This window comes from Rhinoderma darwinii, chromosome 12 (genome assembly GCF_050947455.1).
Source record: "Rhinoderma darwinii isolate aRhiDar2 chromosome 12, aRhiDar2.hap1, whole genome shotgun sequence".
Taxonomy (NCBI): Eukaryota; Metazoa; Chordata; class Amphibia; order Anura; family Rhinodermatidae; genus Rhinoderma; species Rhinoderma darwinii.
The window spans coordinates 53545051-53559793 of record NC_134698.1 but is presented as its reverse complement, the minus strand read 5'-3'; positions in this window follow the sequence as shown (position 1 = coordinate 53559793).

Below are 14743 nucleotides of genomic sequence, written 5' to 3'. Positions count from 1 at the left end.
TCATGCCCCCTTGTATATAGTGCTACACAGTGTTTCACCCCCCCCTTGAATATAGTGCTACACAGCGCTCCCCCTCCTTGTATATAGTGTCACACAGCGCTCCCCTCCTGTATATAGTTCCACACAGCGCCCCCTTGTATATAGTGCTATACAGCGCTCCCCCCTGTATATAGTGCTACACAGCGCATCCACCCCTTGTATATAGTGCTAAAGAGCACTTTCACCCATTGTATATAGTGTTACACAGCGCTCCACCCCTTGTATATAGTGCTACACAGCGCTTCACAACCCCTTGTATATAGTACTACACAGCGCTTCACCACCCCCTTGTATATAGTGCTACACAGCGCTCCCCCTCCTTGTATATAGTGTCACACAGCGCCCTCTTGTATATAGTGCTGCACAGCACTCCCCCCTGTATATAGTGTCACACAGCGCCTCCCCCTTTTATATAGTGTCACACAGCGCCTCCCCCTTTTATATAGTGTCACACAGCGCTCCCCCTTTTATATAGTGTCACACAGCGCTTCCCCCCTTGTATATAATGTTGCAATGTGCTCCCCCCTTGTATATAGTGTCACACAGTGCTTCCCCCCTTGTATATAGTGCTACACAGTGCTTCCCCCCTTGTATATAGTGCTACACAGCGCTCCCCCTGTATATAGTGCTACACAGAGCTCCCCCTTATATATAGTGCTACACAGTGCTTCACACCCCCTTGTATATAGTGCTACACAGCGTTTCACCCCCCCTTGAATATAGTGCTACACAGCGCTCCCCCTCCTTGTATATAGTGTCACACAGTGCTCCCCTCCTGTATATAGTTCCACACAGCGCCCCCCTTGTACAGTGAAGGAAATAAGTATTTGATCCCTTGCTGATTTTGTAAGCTTGCCCACTGTCAAAGACATGAACAGTCTAGAATTTTTAGGCTAGGTTAATTTTACCAGTGAGAGATAGATTATATTAAAAAAAAACTGAAAATCACATTGTCAAAATTATATATATTTATTTGCATGGTGCACAGAGAAATAAGTATTTTATCCCTTTGGCAAGCAAGACTTAATACTTGGTGGCAAAACCCTTGTTGGCAAGCACAGCAGTCAGACGTTTTTTGTAGTTAATGATGAGGTTTGCACACATGTTAGATGGAATTTTGTCCCACTTCTCTTTGCAGATCATCTGTAAATCATTAAGATTTCGAGGCTGTCGCTTGGCAACTCGGATCTTCAGCTCCCTCCATAAATTTTCGATGGGATTAAGGTCTGGAGACTGGCTAGGCCACTCCATGACCTTAATGTGCTTCTTTTTGAGCCACTCCTTTGTTGCCTTGGCTGTATGTTTCGGGTCATTGTCGTGCTGGAAGACCCAGCCACGAGCCATTTTTAATGTGCTGGTGGAGGGAAGGAGGTTGTCACTCAGGATTTGACGGTACATGGCTCCATCCATTCTCCCATTTTTGCGGTGAAGTAGTCCTGTGCCCTTAGCAGAGAAACACCCCCAAAACATAATGTTTCCACCTCCATGCTTGACAGTGGGGACGGTGTTCTTTGGGTCATAGGCAGCATTTCTCTTCCTCCAAACACGGCGAGTTGAGTTAATGCCAAAGAGCTCAATTTTAGTCTCATCTGACCACAGCACCAGCTCCCAATCACTCTCAGAATCATCCAGATGTTCATTTGCAAACTTCAGACGGGCCTGTACATGTGCCTTCTTGAGCAGGGGGACCTTGCGGGCACTGTAGGATTTTAATCCATTACAGCGTAATGTGTTACCAATGGTTTTCTTGGTGACTGTGGTCCCAGCTGCCTTGAGATCATTAACAAGTTCCCCCGTGTAGTTTTCGGCTGAGCTCTCACCTTCCTCAGGATCAAGGATACCCCACGAGGTGAGATTTTGCATGGAGCCCCAGATCGATGTCGATTGACAGTCATTTTGTATGTCTTCCATTTTCTTACTATTGCACCAACAGTTGTCTCCTTCTCACCCAGCGTCTTACTTATGTTTTTGTAGCCCATTCCAGCCTTGTGCAGGTCTATGATCTTGTCCCTGACATCCTTAGAAAGCTCTTTGGTCTTGCCCATGTTGTAGAGGTTAGAGTCAGACTGATTAATTGAGTCTGTGGACAGGAGTCTTTTATACAGGTGACCATGTAAGAAGCTGTCTTTAATGCAGGCACCAAGTTGATTTGGAGCGTGTAACTGGTCTGGAGGAGGCTGAACTCTTAATGGTTGGTAGGGGATCAAATACTTATTTCTCTGTGCACAATGCAAATAAATATATATAATTTTGACTTTGTGATTTTCTTTTTTTTTTTTTTGTATAATCTATCTCTCACTGGTAAAATTAACCTAGCCTAAAAATTCTAGACTGTTCATGACTTTGACAGTGGGCAAACTTACAAAATCAGCAAGGGATCAAATACTTATTTCCTTCACTGTATATAGTGCTACACAGCGCTCCCTCCTGTATATAGTGTCACACAGCGCCTCCCCCTTTTATATAGTGTCACACAGCGCTTCCCCCTTTTATATAGTGTCACACAGCGCTCCCCCTTTTATAGTTTCACACAGCGCTTCCCCCTTGTATATAATGTCGCAATGTGCTCCCCCATTGTATATAGTGCTACACAGCGTTTCCCCCCTTGTATATAGTGTCACACAGTGCTTCCCCCCTTGTATATAGTGCTACACAGTGCTTCCCCCCTTGTATATAGTGCTACACAGCGCTCCCCCTGTATATAGTGCTACACAGCGCTCCCCCTTATATATAGTGCTACACAGTGCTTCACGCCCCCTTGTATATAGTGCTACACAGCGTTTCACCCCCCCCCTTGAATATAGTGCTACACAGTGCTCCCCCTCCTTGTATATAGTGTCACAAAGCACTCCCCTCCTGTATATAGTTCCACACAGCACCCCCCTTGTATATAGTGCTAAACAGCGCTCCCCCCTGTATATAGTGCTACACAGCGCATCCCCCCTTGTATATAGTGCTACACAGCGCTTCCCGCCATTGTATATAGTGTCACAGAGCACTCCCCCCTTGTATATAATGCTACACAGCGCATCCCCCCTTGTATATAGTGCTACACAACGCTCCCCCATTGTATATAGTGTCACACAGCGCTCCCCCCTTGTATATAGTACTACACAGCGCATCCCCCCTTGTATATAGTGCTACACAGCGCTTCCCCCCATTGTATATAGTGTCACACAGCACTCCCCCTTGTATATAGTGCTACACAGCGCTTCACGCCCCCTTGTATATAGTGCTACACAGCGCTCCCCTTCCTTGTATATAGTGTCACTCAGCGCTTCCCTCTTTTATATGGTGCCACAAAGCGCCCCGCCTTGTATATAGTGCTACACAGATCTTCCCCGCTTGTATATAGTTCTACACAGTGCTCCCCCTTGTATATACTTAGCCTCTTTATTCCCGAGCGTTGCGGAGGTTCTTACGTCTTCCTGCGTCATGCCGTCACGACGCTGGATGGCGTCAGGACGTCCGCTGTGTCAGAAGCCGAAGAGGAGGGTAAGTTTAACGTTATTGTCTGCAAGGGCCCTGTATTTAAGCCTACCTTACATAGTTACATAGCTAGGACGGCTGAAAAAAGACACATGTCCATCAAGTTCAACCAAGTGGTAGGCTTAGATACAGGGTCTAACAGAAAGAATCACACATGGGCCCTGTACCATAAGCCTACCATGTGGTAGGCTTAGATACAGGGCCCAGCACACAGGATCACACATGGTGTGACCCTGTGTGCTGGGCCATGTTTGTAAGCCTATCACATAGTAGGCTTCGATACAGAGCTCCAGCAAACAGTAATCTTTTACAGTATAAGATTACTGTGTGCTGGGGCCCTGTATGTAAGCCTACCTTGCGGTAGGCTTAGTTGCAGGGACTAAGAGACAGTGTTTCACATCGGCCCTGTATCTAAGCCTACCATGTGGCACCTCTGTGAGCTCCTCCATCTAACATTGTGTCTTGCCTGCAGCTTGCTGGGAACTGGTCTTTAACCTGCTTTTATATCAGTTAAGGCCTTTTTACATGGGCCAATTATCGGGCAAACGATCGTTCATAGAACGCTCGTTGTGGATAATTGCCCTGTGTAAACAGGGGAACGATCAGCAGATGAACGACCAAACGTTCATCTGCTGATTGTATTGTTTTAAAAAAACGGAAATATTATCATTGTCGCCAGCACATCTCCCTGTATAAACAGGGAGATGTGCTGCCGACATGATAATAATCTATGGGGACAAGTGATCAGAGTATCGAGCGCTCCTCCCCATACATAGCTCCTTGTGACTGGAGCAAGCCAGCGCCGATCAACAGGATATCTCATTGATCGGCGCTTGTTGCACCGGCCGAAACTAGCCAGTGTAAGAGGACCTTATGGTTCAGTTCACATGGAGGATTTTGTCTTGTTGGGTTCTGCCGCAAAATCTGCCGCAGAATAGTTCCTTCCATCAGCAGGAAGATTACTCCTCCCATTGACTTCAATGGAGGCTTTGGGTGGAATCCGCGCAAAGATCGGTCAGGCTGCTTCTTTTTCCTGCAGGTTTTTCACACATTTTTAGGTGCGGATTGTACATTTTGATGCGGAAAAACAAGTGCTGATTATATGCTGCAGATTTTGGTGCATTTTTTAAAATAAACTTGTCATGATACAATTCTGAGATGGAAGCGCAAGATGATATGACATGCTGCATATTTTAAAAACCGCACTGCAGGTCAATTTACGTGCATAAAAATTCTGCCATTTTTAGATGAGAATATATACTTGTAATCTCATTTACTTTGCTAGTACTCTATTACTCTGCGAATTTGCATCAGGAAAATCTGTGCTGCAAGTCCGCACGTAATACGCATTGTGTGCATGTGGCCTAAGGGTGCATTCATCAATTGCTTTCATATTGCAGATCTTGCCACCATTTATTTAAAATCGCTGCATAAAATGCAATATGATGCAATGTGTCAATGCACCGTTATAAAAGTATTTTCTGTGTGCAATTATAATACTAAGCAGTTACCCACTCCTAAAGGATAGAGTTATACTCACACCAGTGGCTTAACTACTGCGGTAGCAGCCGTAGCGGCTGCTACGGGGCTCGCGGCTTGAGGGTCGCTAGCCGACACGCAACCCATATGTCCGATGGCACCGCTAGCAGCCATTGCGGCTGCTACAGCTGTAGCGACGCTGCTGCTGCAGGGCCCGCGGCGCTGAGCCTCCAACATGTATGGCTGGGTGACCCGGGGGTGTCGCTAGTACCGGAGGGGGCCCCGGTACTATCGACAGCCACCCCCTCTTGCAGTAATTGTACCTGCGTCTATAGCATGCAGGTACAAATACATGCATTAGCGCTGAATGGCCCGACCATTCAGCGCCCTACAATGGTGCTGATTGGCGGGGCAAAATTACTTGCGGTGTGTGTGTGTGTGTGTGTGTGTGTGTGTCTGTGTGTGTGCGTGCCACTGTGTATGGTACTATTATAATCAGGGACACCGTGTATGGCGCTATTATAGTTAGTGGTGCAGTGTATGGCGCTTTATTATATTTAGAGATGTTGAGAATTTTAACTTCGTTTATAGGTGCAGAAATGTTTTAAAAGTGAGAAGTGAAAATATCTGAGCGTAAAACTGCAGAAATGGGTCGTGGCCGGAAGAAATCCATTATAGAGGTCTGGACCGGAGGGAGAAGAAAATAACTAGAATCTGAGACGTCACCGGTGAGTCACTTAATGTAAATGTTTATTCTGCCTCTAATCAGTTCTGTAGTCACTGTATGATCTGCAGCATGATGATGGGTGGTATGATTTTTTTTTGTGAAACAGCATCTCCCAACATATCCTTACTATTGCTCGGGCCATGCTGGGAGCTGTAGTTTTATGCCGTACAAACCTATACGGCAGGGCTTGCACTAAATTGAGCGGTATTTGTTCTGGCGTTGTATATATGTACTGAGCTTGGTTCTGTGGCTGTATATATGTACTGAGCTTGGTTCTGATGCTGTATTTAAGTACTAAGATATGTTCTAGTGCTGTATATATGTATTATCTTGGTTCTGGGGATGCATATATGTACTGAGCTTTGTTCTGGTGCTGTATTTATGTACTGAGCTTGGTTCTGGGACTGTATTTATGTAATGAGCTTGGTTTTGGCACTGTATTTATGTACTGATCTTTCTTCTGGTATTGTATATATGTACTGAGTTTGGTTCTGGGGATGTATATATGTATGAGCTTGGTACTAGTGCTGTATTTATGTACTGTGCTTACCGTGTTTCCCCGAAAGTAAGACAGTGTCTTACTTTCTTTTTATCCCCAAAATCCCCACTATGTCTTACTTTCGGGGTATGTCTTATATTGCGTTGCGTTGCTCGATTTTCTAGATAGTCACTGTTCATGGTGCTGAAAGAGTTAAACTGTTTCAGCACCATGGACAGTGACTTCCGATCCCAATAAACATGAACCTGTCAAAAAAAAAGAAGTTCTGACTTACCGATAACTCCCGGCGTCTTCCTCCAGTCTGACCTCCCGGGATGACAATTCAGGCCAAGTGACAGCTCCAGCCAATCACAGGCCAAGCACAGCCTGCAGCGGTCACATGGACTGGCGCGTCATCCAGGGAGGTGGGGCCCGATGTCGAGAGGCGCGTCACCAAGGACGCGTCACCAAGGCAACGGCCGGGAAGTTCTCGGTAAGTACGAACTTTTTCTTTTTTTCACGGCATTCACTGTCGAGGGTGCTGAAAGAGTTAGCTCTTTCAGCACCTTGGACAGTGACGGGCGGCGACTAGACTCATCTCTATGATGGCGGCTGCGCGAAAATCACGCAGCCGCGCATCAGAAATACCCCCGTGTTTCCCCGAAAGTAAGACATATGTCTTACTTTCGGGGTACGGCTTATATTAGCCGACCCCCCTGAAACCCCCGATACGTCTTACAATCGGGGGTGTCTTACTATCGGGGAAACACGGTAGTTGTGGTACTGTATATATGTACTGAGCTCGGTTCTGGTGCTATAGTTATGTGCTGAGCTCAGTTCTGGTGCTCTATATATGTATTGAGCTTGGTTCTGGAGCCGTATATGTTAGAGTTTGGTTCTAGAGATGTAATAATATAGAAAATATTTTGAATAGCAAAATTGCAGAGCAGATGGAATTGTTCTCAATTCATTGTATATTTCATGGGAACGTGTCTGGTAGTTTTAACCCCTTGAACCGCCAACATGCGATAATATATGACCTGACAATATTTCCAAATGTATGTTTTTTTAAGATGCAGCAAAATCTTTAAAATCCACTTTTAAAACTACGCACACTATATGCTAATTACTCATTAGAGGGTCATGGGGCAGTGCCGCTATCCTGAAGAGTCACATAGCCCTGCCACCAAACCCAACTTTCCATGTTTCATTGACATCCCCTTGGCTGATACAACTTTCTCGGATGTGCCATTGCCTTGTGGCATTATACACAAGGGGGGGCTGTGTGACACTATACACAAGGGGGAGCTGTGTGGCACTATACCCAAGGGGGAGCTGTGTGGCACTATACCCAAGGGGGAGTGTGTGGCACTATACACATGGGGGAGCTATGTGGCACTAAACACATGGGGGAGCTGTGTGGCACTATAGACATAGTGGAGCTGTGTGGCACTATACACAAGGGGCTGTGTGGCACTATACACAAGGAGCTGTGTGGCACTATCTACTAGGGGGCTGTATGCAGGGGTGAACCTAGCCCCTCTGCTGCCTGAGGCGAACTATGAAAAGGCGCCCCCCCCCCCCCAATCTATCGGAGTTTTCTCATTACTACCTTTACACATCAAACACGCAATATATAAAAAAATAAAATAAATAGGAAAACATTTGTTGTTTATATGTAAAGTGCTGTTTAATGTATAGAGAAGATTTAAAGAACTCTTTTTACTGTATTACTTTAGTATCATAGATCAGCAACGCAGCATTAACACTGAAAATGGTTTAACATCTTCTATGCCCCCTTTTTATTACCTAATTGACTTATGATTTTTAACCGAGTTCAGTGGCCCGGCGTGGTCGGCATGATGCAGTGACGTCATCGTGCCGGGCAGTTGACGTCATCAGCGTGCTCCCGATCTCTTGTAGGCCTCAGGCCTAAACCAGGATGTGGCCTACAAGAGCAAACGGCGGAGCAGGGGTTTCTATTGTGGCAAATTCTTTTTTTTTTTACATTTTATACTGCTAACTTTTTTTTGGTAGGTTCTGAATCACCTGATTGGGGATATCCCTCTTTCCTCGCTACTGTTATCCCAGACAAAATTTCCTAAGAGTATTATCCCGCGATTCCCTACGGTGACAGCATCAATACAGGCATGGAAAGCGGCCTTAAAAGCAATACCTCCCTCCTCTCCCACTCGCACGATCCCTCTACCGGTGGATACGTTGGAGCTTCTGGTTCCTAACCTAAGATTGGGGAACTGGGCCGCCTTGGGGGTTACTACACTACCCGATTTATTTGATAATGACTCTATAAGATCTTTCTCAGAGTTAAGGGCAGAATTTGCAATCTCACAGGCAGATCTCTTTAAGTACCGGCAGGTTCGTCATCTTCTTCCATCTAGTTCTCATATGCAGGTTCAGGTGCCATCCGGGCTGTATGATTTGGTCTTCAAGACCATCATGAGGGAATCTACGCTAACCCGAGCGTTATATGATATACTTCTGGGGGATTCGGAAGCTTCCAAGACCCCACAGATGGCAAAATGGGAAAAAGAGCTAGGGGTCACCTACAGTGTTGAGGTATGGAGCAAAGCGATTATGTGGACAATGCGAGCCACTATGAACTCGAATCTTCTAGTAGTCTTTCACAAATTACTCTTGAGATGGTACTACACTCCTCTCCAATTGTCTAAGATATACCCGTCTTCTAGTCCCTTGTGTTGGAGAGGTTGTGAAAAAGTGGGATCATTATTGCATATTTTTTGGGAGTGCCCAGTTATTGCTCCACTGTGGAAAGCGGTATTTGACTTATTGTCCACGTTAGTGGGCGTCCATCTAGAGGCCAGTGCAGCATTGACCCTCCTGTCCCTGGACATAGAATCTGTTGAGACATCCCGGAGAGTTATCGTATCTCACATATGCCTGACAGTTAAACTTTTATTGGCTAAGAGATGGAAATCTAACATAGTTCCCTCTCTAAGGGAGGTGATCGATAGGGTTTCATCTCATTGCGGGTACGAAAGGTTCTTTGCACTCCGGCACAACGGATTGGCGCGCTTCAAATCCCAATGGCAGACGTGGTCAGACAAGTTCCCATGTTGAGGAATCAGGGTTCACAGGAAATGTTAATTTAAGAAAGAGGAATTATTGAAGGTACTATAACGTTGTATTAATCAATTTATACTTGGTATGTATCCTGGTTTTCCCCCCCTCCCCCGTTTTTTCCTTCTGTCTTTCCTTCCCCCCCCTCAGATTACTTATTGACTGATTGTCTACATTGCATTGGAACTTGCCGATAAGGAAGCTGTTTATTATATGTAACCTGTGGTTTCGTTGATAAATCAATAAAAAACAAATGTTTTAAAAAAAAAAAACAGAGACAAAGTAATTTATTTTATTGAAATGACAACTCTTCCACACAATCCACTTTAACCATTTTATTAGAAAAAAAAAGAAAAAAGCTTACATCAGCGAAGTAGTCCAACGAATCTACGACGTAGGCCAAATGGTCCAGCGGAACCTACAAAACAAAAATTAGCAGTATGAAAAATAAAAATAAAGTTGGCTGCCCCCACAGACGTACAAACATATGAATAAATAGCTACCTTCGGGAACATATTAAAATAATAAGAAAAATTAGGCCCATAAAATAAAACATATCAAATAAAAAAAAAAAAATTATAACACCTTTCTTTTAAAGAGAACCTTTCATCTCCCCATACATCTACAGCTGAGTGCAGCATGTAATGGTGAGGGCCGCACAAACTCTAGGGCACTTTCCATTTTTTTCCTAGCCTCCTTCGTTATTTAGATATCGGTGGTGTAATATTTGGTGCCCGATATTTAAATAACCCCCTGAACTGTCAATGGGGAGGTAATTGGCAAGGGGGCGTGTAACATCGCTGTGACACTGTCCAATCAGCTACAGACAGTTTCAGAGCAAGAGCCGGACAGAGAGCGCGTGCGCGCGAGCACGCACCTCCGCCACCACTAAGGAACAGAAGAAGAGTGTGAATTCTTCTTCTTCTGTTTCATGGCATCGGAGCTGTGCGCGCACGCACGCTCTCACTCTTTAGCTCTCGGCAGACAAGGACGACAAGACTGATCTCTCACCTGAGATCACAGTCTTGTACTTGCCTGCCGAGAGCTGAAGAGTGAGAGCGTGCGCGCGCACATGCTCTCCTCTCTCCAGCTCTTGCTGTTGACATTGTCCGTAGCTGATTGGACAGTGTCACAGCGATGTTACACGCCCCCTTGCCAATTACCGCCCCATTGGCAGTTCATGGGGTTATTTAAATATCGGCGCCAAACATTACGGCACCGATATCTAAGTAAGGAAAGAGGGTAGGAAAAAAAAATTTAAAGTGCCCCAGAGTTTGTGCAGCCCTGACCATTACATGCTGCACTCAAATGCAAATCTGTGGGCAGGTGAAAGATTCTCTTTAAAGTGTAACAACTTTTTTAAAAACTTTTGACATGTCAGAAGTTTTGATCAGTGGGGTCCGAACACTGAGACCCCCCACTAGTCGCTAAAACGAAGCAACAGAAGTGCTCGGGTGAGCGGTGTGCCGCTTCAATTCTGTTTGGCTTTCCTTGGAGCAGTGTACGGGCTCAATAGAAAGTCTAGCCGCTCACTCGGCTGAAAGTCGAGCATAAATGAAGCGGCACAGCGCTCACCCGAGCACTTCTGCTGCTTCGTTTTAGCGATCGGTGGGGGCCTCAGTGCTCGGTCCCCCACCGATGAAAACTTCGGACATGTCACTATGATATATAAAGATATCTATTACTGCGATTGGTGCAAGTTTTAATTACTTTTTATTGAAAATGATTTGTACTTTTTGAGATACAGCTGCTTTGTATCTTGTATACAGAGCAGCTGTATATAGCGCTGAGACCTGAATCCATTAGGTCGCCTATTACCGATCACATCTAAGTTATGAACTTAGATGTGATTGGTAACAGCTCGATCCTGCAGGACCCGCTGACCTGACGGTTACAGGATACAGCGCTATATACATTATATAATATATTTATTTTAATTAGCGGGGGCAGGTTTATGGGGAAGGATTAGGGCCTGTTCACATCAGCGTTGGCTTTCCGTTCCGGGGTTCCGTGGGAGGTTTCCGTCGGGTGAACCCCGCAACGGAAAGTCAAACTCAAACCACAGCTTCCGTTTCAGTCACCATTGAAATCAATGGTGACGGAAACATTGCTAATGGTTTCCGTTCGTCACCATTCCGGCAGGTTTACGTTTTTGTGACGGAATCAATAGCGCAGTCGACTGCGCTAATGGTGACGGAAACGGAAGCTGTGGTTTCAGTTTGACTTTCCGTTGCGGGGTTACCTCCAACGGAACCCCAGAACGGAAAGCCAACGCTGATGTGAACAGGCCCTAAGGCTTCTTTCACACTAGCATTAATATACGTTTACCTCTCCTCCGTCAGAGGAAGAGAGGATCGATACGTTAAACGGAAAGCAACGGTTCCATTAGAATTACCATTGCTTTCAATGGTAATTCTTTTGTATCAGTTGCTTTCCGTTTGTCTCCGTTCGCTAAGTTTCCGTTTTTTTTAAAGGAAACAAAAGTGCAGTCTGCAGAACTTTTATTTCCGTTCAAAAGAACGGAAACCTAGTGAACGGAGACAAACGGAAAGCAACTGATACAAAAGAATTACCATTGAAAGCAATGGTAATTCTAACGGAACCGTTGCTTTCCGTTTAACGTATCGATCCTCTCCCTCTGACGGAAGAGAGGTAAATGTATATTAATGCTAGTGTGAACAAAGCCCAATACAAGATATTAATATAAAAAAAAACCCAGCTAGGATTTGAACCAGCAACCTTTCATGTGTAAGGCAGACAAGCTAACCACTACACTATAGAAGCTGTCATACACAATCCCTGTGAAACTGTAGTAGTTGAGGGTTTACTATTAGTCTCTCCTGTCTTTCTGCTGCGTGTGGGTGGTGACTGGTCAGAGACTCAGTCAGACTGGCTGCCGCAGCTGCCGCATTCAGTGTGCACTGTGAGACTCACCAGTCACAGCCCTATTTGTAGCTTTCCCACGCTAATTAAGCACAGGAAAGCTACAAAACCAGGAGTATACTACAAGGGGGGGGGGGTGTTTACTGACAGCAGAGGGCTCTATAGGGGGGAATTATCCCCCACCATAGAGCCCTGACTAGTTACTATACTGAAAGGTTAGGGGGGTCTGAGCATCTGACTGACTGCTCTAAAGGGGGGGGGGCAGAATCCCCCCCTATAGAGCTCTCTGCAGTAAGTCAGACCCTCCCCCACCCACACTAATCGTTGCATTATAGTGATGTGAGGGCTCTATGGGGTGGATTATTCCAGCCCCATAGAGCCCTCTGCTGTCGGTAAAATGCCCAGACCCCCCCTTGCAGTATACTCACGTCACGGGTCCCGGTCCCAGCAAGGCAGGAACTTACCTCTGCTGCTCGTCGCTCCTCCTGCAGACTTGCTCCTCTCTGCCTGCATGTGCTGTGTGCAGCGTCAGAGAGGAGGAGGAGTATTACAGACGTTCAGCACGTCTCTCCCCGGTCCAGTCCGTCCCGGGATGAAAATGCCGCCCCCCCCCCCCTGTTTGGGTAGGTGGTGCCGCCTGAGGCAGTCGGCTCACCTGGCCTCATGGCAGATGCGGCACTGGCTGTATGGCACTATTTACAAGGGGAGGGCTGTGGCTCTATCTACAGGGGGCTGTGTGTGGCGCAATCTACAGGGGTCTGTGTGTGGCACTATCTACTAAGGGGGGGTTGTGTGGCACTATATACAAGGGAGGGGGGCTGTGTGGCACTATATACAGTGGAAGCTGTATACAGGGGGGCTTTATGGTGATATCTACAGGGGGCTGTATGGCACTAGGGGGAGGTGGGGGGCGCCATCTACAAGTGGGGTGTGACTGTCTATAGGCAGGGCTGTATAGCACTGCCTACAGGGCGGCTGTATGGCTCATTCTACAGGGGGCACTATCTATAAGGGGGGCTGTTTGTGGCACCTGGGGGGGGCTCAGTCAAGAGTTTGCTATGGGCCCAGTCTTTTCATGTTACTCCCCTGACTCACACATAGAGATCTTATGTTTTTTTGGCTGTAATTTTCACAAAATATATGACTATAACATATAAATACACTTTATGTGTATGCAGGGGCGGATTAAGGGTATCATGGGCCCCGGGCAGTTGAAAAAGTGTGGAAAAGTGTGGGCCCCTACGAACGCTGAAGACACTGCACAATATATATGCAGATTTCTGTTTAAGCGGCCATAGATCTGGCACAGTTTAGAATTCACTGTAAAAGCTGAATGATTCATACAGAAGATAAAATGCAGAATACATTGGTCATGAGCTTTATATTGTTTGTGGTTTCTGGAAAACAAATCTGCTGTGTGTGAATATAACCTTAAAGCTGAGATCACACGTAGCGTAAATACTGCTGATTTTCCGCATCGGAATTAATTGCAGAGATGTGGACAAATCTCATCCACACGCTGCGGAAATACTGAGCGGAAAAAAACGCTCAGAAATTGACATGCGGTGCCGAGTTTAATTCCGCAGCATATCAATTGTATTTGCATTTGATCCTGTGTGCTGGGCCCTGTATTTGCGTAAACGCTGCTTATTTGTTGTGGGTATTCCCCATTGAATTCAATAGGGAGCCAAACCCCGCATCAAATAGCAGTTGTTGCGTTTTTTTGTGGCGGGTTTGCAGCTATCCTGCCGCAAAAAACGAAACTCTGTTAAAAAGAAGTCTGATACTTACCCAGAAGTTTCTGTTCCTCCCTCCAGCATGGCCTCCTGGGTTGACGTTTTATCCCATGTGACCGCTGCAGCCAATCAGAAGCTGTAGCGGGGTTCACATGGGATGAAACGTCATCCCAGGAGGTCAGCCAGCTAAGTGCTGCAGTTTTCCGCAGTGGACATTCCAGGCGAAAAACGGCACCACAGTTTGGTGCGGTTTTTCGCCTGGAATTCCCTGCGGCGCACAGGACGGATACGCTGCGTGCTTTTATGCAGCGTATCCGTCCCGTGTGAATTCAGCCTTACGAACCAGTCTCTGTCATTTAACCCTTAAAGTCCAAACCACTTTTTGTTTTGTCGTTTTTCACTCCCTGTCTTCCTAGAGCCATAACTTTTTTATTTTTACGTTAATGTAGTGGTGTGTGAAGGATTATTTTTTTGTGGGGGGAGTTTTAATTTTTATTGGCACCATTTAAAGTACCATATAATGGTTGAATTGGAAGAAACTGTGATTCCTCCATGGTTTTTATGGTTTCGTTTTTACGTCTTTCACCATGTGGTAAAAACGTCCACTGGTACCATTTTGTTTTTAGCGCTAAGGTGACCAAAAAACAGTGATTCAGGTGTTATAAAAAAAAATTTAAAAAAATGTACGCCATTTACAATGCAGGTTAAATCATGTTGTATTGTAATAGTTTGGACTTTTACAGACGAGATGATTTCAATTTTGTTTTTGTTTTTTTGTTTTTACATTACATCAGAGGAAAATGGGAAAAAGGA